Source organism: Corythoichthys intestinalis, chromosome 5 (assembly GCF_030265065.1).
Source record: "Corythoichthys intestinalis isolate RoL2023-P3 chromosome 5, ASM3026506v1, whole genome shotgun sequence".
NCBI classification, from domain to species: domain Eukaryota; kingdom Metazoa; phylum Chordata; class Actinopteri; order Syngnathiformes; family Syngnathidae; genus Corythoichthys; species Corythoichthys intestinalis.
In genome coordinates, this window is record NC_080399.1 from 48,014,726 (window position 1) to 48,020,346 (window position 5,621).

A 5,621-nucleotide genomic window follows, 5' to 3' on the forward strand; every position below is an offset into this window, starting at 1 on the left:
GTGGCTCAGGGTGCGTCATTGAGATTCGGCGTCTGTTGTTGTACGGCTGGCGCTGCATTAACTTACCATCACTTCCAGCGAATGTCGACGGAACGTGGGTCCAGAGCATAGCTGCAATCAGCACGAAGTACCGCAAAATATTTGCATAAATATATAGAAATAATGTATATATATACACATACATATATACACACATACACTATACAGGGTGATGAAAAAAAGAATGGGCCAAAACCATTGTGGTAAATTGGGGGGGCAATAACTACATTGACACAAGTATTGTATATTTTTGTTTTTATTTCATGCTTTACAAGTGCTCAATGTGACCACCAGCAGCATCACAGACAATCAAGCCGATATGACTTAATTCGTTAAGATTACTTACTTGTTAAAGTAAAAAAAAAAAAAAAAAAAAAAGTAAGTACTTTATTTAATTAAAAATGTAATAATTTCAGTCTATTTCAATAATTTTGAAATGAATAAATGCGTGATGATTTTGGCACATTGATTTTTAATCACCCTGCACATACATCATATATATATATAAACATATTATATACATATTCACTATATAAAATTATGTACACATAATATGCGGTCAATAAACTATACTGCGACATTTTATTCATAAACTGTAATACTGTCTTGCATCTGTGAATAAACACACAATTTGCACTTCAGCCTCCAAGGCATATTTATTTGGCAATTGGAAACGAGGTGGGGGGTGCAACACTTTTATTTTTTTAAATATTTCAAAATACAGTTCCAATGGACTTCTTCAAATTTGAAATTTTACCTTTTTCATCAATCATATGCGAACTGATATTGACTATCAAACCATACTCGGTGTAGTAGTTAAAGTTAAAGATACATTTTTATATACATACTCATTAACTTAAGTACTGGGGATGGGGCAAGTTAGTAGCTCACATGTTGTTTACTGAATTCTCATCTCAGAAGCGAAACAAACATTATTTCTTTTACACATTTTAAACAACAAACCAACCAAAACAATACTGCGCTCAAACCAGTGTGGTATAAATAAATATAATAAAAATTATTTGTTGTTGTGTGGGACATTTCCAACACCGTATATCCAGGTCTGCTCGCGTTGTCGTTGAAGAACTGGTTCCACGATGCTAGGCTAGCTGCAAAGGCTACCCCACGATACATCGGCGTGCCCGGGCATCTGTCTCGGAGTGCCCGCGCGGCGTGCGAGAACTATACCACCGAGCCACCAATACTTGCAATGGAAGACGGGCGGCACGCTGAAATGAATAATCAAAGGGAACACAAAGAAACAGACGAGCATTGGCACCCACATCGTATTCATACCGTCATTGAGTGACAATTCATCCCGCGCTTCCTTGGTCGAAATCGATAAGAAACCTGGATTCGTCCACAATAGCGTCCCGAGGCCTCCATTTCACTGGGCCAAACACCGGAGGAACAGTCGACGCCCACGTCAATTGCGTCAGAAGCTACAATGTAGCTTATTGGTCAAACTAACGTCACCCCCTCACGATTTTACAAAATAAAAGCAGGCACATTATGTTAAATAGGAAAAGGGTGATTTTACACACCAAAAAAAGGTCCACGACACATATTTAGATGATATATATGTATTTATTCTATTAAGAATGTTGCCAAGCTTGAATGATGCTTTATACAAGTAAAAATATATCGCTTCCGCCGTAAATACTTTTATTTTGAAAAGGACCAGTACAGCTTCCTACTATAAAATGCCTCGTATACTATCTACTGAAATGCCGTGCACTGTCATTTGTGAGATGCTCTTCTACACACAAGTGAGATTCTGTGCAGTCTCATTACTGAGAGCCTCTTATACACACAAGTGAATAACCTCTCACACATAAGACTGAAAAATATCTCACATTCCTTGGTCAAACGTTCGTATAAATGCATGTGAAAACATCTGTACAGATACGTATGACTTAAAAAGCTATCAGACATAAGTCTCGGTAATTATAAGTATGGGGGTAATTATAAGTATCCACATTGATGCATGCCATTGAATTATAATAAATTGAATGGTTGAATAATCAAGAAAGCAAGATATTTTCATTAGCACATATATTTTAAGCTTGATAAAGATAGATCTAAATAAAGTTTAAGATTTTTTTAGCATTATTGAATAAATTATATTGTGTGTTTTAAACGTGGCATTAAAAAACAACAACAATAATATTACATTTTATTTTTAGGTGTCTTTCAGGACACTCAAGATTGCCGTACAAGGTAAAAGGTAAAAAATAAGTTAAAATACACACATACAGATAAAACCCACAACAATGTTAAATTAAAAAGAATAATGGAATTATGAGGAAGAAAGCCTGTCTGAATAAATATGTTTCAAGATGTTACTTGGCTGAGATTGTAAGGAAGTCCAAAGTATTGTGCGGCCTCATCAACATCAAATTATAATCGATATAAGGGTCAGCAGGGATGAAATCGAACTACATATTCACACACATTCAGTACTAGCCTACATTCTATAATGAAGTGGAACACTGATAAAGGTATAGTTTATGGTTTTTATTTAAAACTGTATTTTTGATGACTGCTGTTAGTTAAAACGTCCACTAGATGGCATTATATGATCTTGCATTGCACTAAAACCAGGTATATGAGCGTTGCATTTTGGGAAATGAAGATGCTATGAACGCTAATGGAGAAAACGCTAACGCTAGCGCGACCTCTTTCAAACCAAAGAAAAACTGGTAATGGTTTCGAAAAAACATATTTCAATTTCATGTACGCGAAACCATAAAAGGTTGATTTTGTTGCAGACGAGTTCCAGACTGCTCTAATCAGCGAATTACATCTGAGTTCTGTGTGATACAAGTGTCTGGTGAGTTGCTATGCTTTATGCTACTATGCAAGAGGATATGTCATAGACACGTTTTCCTGTAGAGTTGAGTTACAAGATATTGTGTCTTTTCTTTGTCTAAAAAACAATTGGAGGAAATTGGAAATATAGTAAGATGTTATTTTTTCAAATACAAATAAGTTAATGTTGTATGTTGATGCATTTTTGGAAAGTATTATCGATAGGTGGGCTAGTATCAGTCACTGTACAATTCATGAACAAATAGTTAAATGTGGGAAACGACCAATTTTGACCAGTATTGTAGGTTATACTTGCCATGCTGTACATTCTATGGTTGGTTGAAAATTAAGTTCTTGATATGCAGATTGTTTGTTTTTAATTGCTGGATCTACATCTGACAGACAGAATTGATGTCAAGGAGGATTCGGCCTGATTCAATGAGGGATTGAGGACCAATTTTTTTCAACTTCAGCCAACTGTTGGAGCATCACCCAAAGCAGATAAGGTCACCTTCACTACAAAATTCTTCACACAATATACAGTCACACTATCCCGATAGTACACACATACACTGAATAGTACAACAGACATTGAGGCACAGCAGCAAAAGACTTTGAAGGGACTGTTCAAATTCAATATTTTTTATTTAGATAGTTTGTGTATATTTTGGGGATTATATGATTTTGTGAGTTCTGTAGTACTTTGAATAAATGTTGTTGTTGTATTTTCTTACTAGCTGCCCTTGCTCCTTGAGTTGAACCTGTGTATATTACTATTCCATACTTAGTAACATCAAAACAAAATTCTTGTTCACATAAGCAAAAGAAATTACTAGTGGGATGAGCAAATTATTGCTTGGATAAAATATTCTATCACATGCATTAATAACGATAGCAATTTATCTGAAAACTACCAGACTTGCTTTTTTTTTTTTTATTACATTGTAACAAAGCTATCTGTGACAAGTTTCTGTCTTTGGTTTTAAAAAATTAAACGTTAAAAATATCCTTTCCAACCCTTAAAAAAAAAAAAAAAAAAAAAAATCATGTTATGTCTTTACAAGTTTTTGTTTTTTTCACCAACATATCAATACCTCTGGGGTTCTAAGTGGCCTTACCTTTTTGAAAATGTTTCTGAATATTCATAGGAAATATATTATCTTTTAAAAAGTGTGCAGCAATGTATAACACCAAATCTTTCCAATCATTTTTTTCCTGGATAAAACTGTTAAATGAATCTAGAAATAATAGTGTGTATTTCTCTATCATTTTTTATACCGAAATGTAATTTTTGGAAAATTCTATTATTTTTAGCATTACTTTCGGAAAAAAAAAAAAGACTTGTGTAGTTGTGTGAGGTTCTCAGTTATGAGTGTACACGGTATTTTAGTAGACAGTGTAAAAGGGCTGCATATTACGATTCATTATTGGGCCTTTTCCAAATAATACGTTAGTGCGACAGAAGGGATATATACAGTGGGGAGAACAAGTATTTGATACACTGCCAATGGGTTTTCCCATTGGCAGTGTATTTACTTGTATGAAGGATCAGTCAAGTTTGGCAATATTCTTAAAAGTATAAATACATATATAATATAAATATGGGTCATGGACCTGTTTATTTTTGTATAATCACCTTTTTTCCTCTTTAACCTAATTTGCCTGCTTTTATTTTCTAAGGTCGTGGAGGAAAAGACGTTAGTTTGACCAATAAGCTACATTGTAGCTTATGACACAATTGAAGTGGGCGTCAACTGTTCCTCCGGCTTTTGGCACATTTAAATGGAGGCCAGTATCCGGACGAGTCCAGGTTACCTGCTGATATCGACAAAGAGAAGCACAGGATAAATTGCCACTCAGTGACGGTATGAATGTGGGTGCCAATGGTCGTCTGTCTCTTTGTGTACCCTGTGATTAATCATTTCAGCGTGCTGCCCGTCTTCCATTGCAAGTATTGGTGGCTCGGTGGTAGAGTTTTCGCACGCTGCGCGGGAACCCCGAGACTGATGCCCGGGCACGCCGATGCATCTTGGGGTAGCCTTTGCAGCTAGCCTCGCATCGGGGCAACAGTTCCGCTACGACAACGCGAGCAGACCAGGATATACGGTGTTGGAAATGTCCCACACTACAACAAATCATTATTTTATCCACACTGGTTTGAGTGCAATATTGTTGTGGTTGGTTCGTTGTTTAAAATGTGTAAAAGAAATAATGTTTGTTTTGCATGTGGGATGAGAATTCAGTAAAACGGCATGTGAGGGACTAACTTGTCCCCCCCCTCCACAGTACTTAAGTTACTGAATATGTATATAAAAATGGATCTTAAGCTACTATACCGAGTGTGGTTTGATTGTCAATATCAGTTTGCATATGACTGATGAAAAAGGTAAAATTTCAGATTTGAAGAAGTCCATTGGAACTGTTTTGAAATAAAAAAAAACATCCCACCTTGTTTCCAATTGCCAAATATATATGCCTTGTAGACTGAAGTGCAAATTGTGTTTATTCACAGATGCAAGACAGTGTTAAAGTATAAGAATAAAATGTCGCAGTAAGGTTTATTGACCACATATTATATGTACATAATATAATTATATATAAGGAATGTTTGTATATATAATTTATGTTTGTACATATGATGTATGTGTGTATGTGCAGGGTGATTCAAAAACAATGTGCCAAAATCACACATTTATTCCTTTCAAAATCATTGACATAGACTGAAATGATTAATTAAATTGCTAATTTGATAAGAAAGTCTCTTTATCAAG

At 35.3% G+C, this 5,621-nt stretch overlaps 1 long non-coding RNA gene across 2 annotated transcripts; it reads left to right on the forward strand.

The window, feature by feature from the left end:
- Positions 1–854: 854 nt before the first annotated feature.
- On the forward strand, positions 855–5,302 carry LOC130916866 (uncharacterized). 2 transcript variants are annotated; one of them, XR_009063365.1, is made up of 5 exons: positions 856–2,741; positions 2,811–2,872; positions 3,253–3,356; positions 4,531–4,715; positions 4,778–5,299. It is a non-coding gene; the product is annotated as an uncharacterized LOC130916866 (long non-coding RNA). The 2 variants fall into 2 exon arrangements; XR_009063364.1 differs by having other exon boundaries at positions 855–2,741; positions 4,531–5,302.
- The last annotated feature ends 319 nt before the right edge of the window (positions 5,303–5,621 follow it).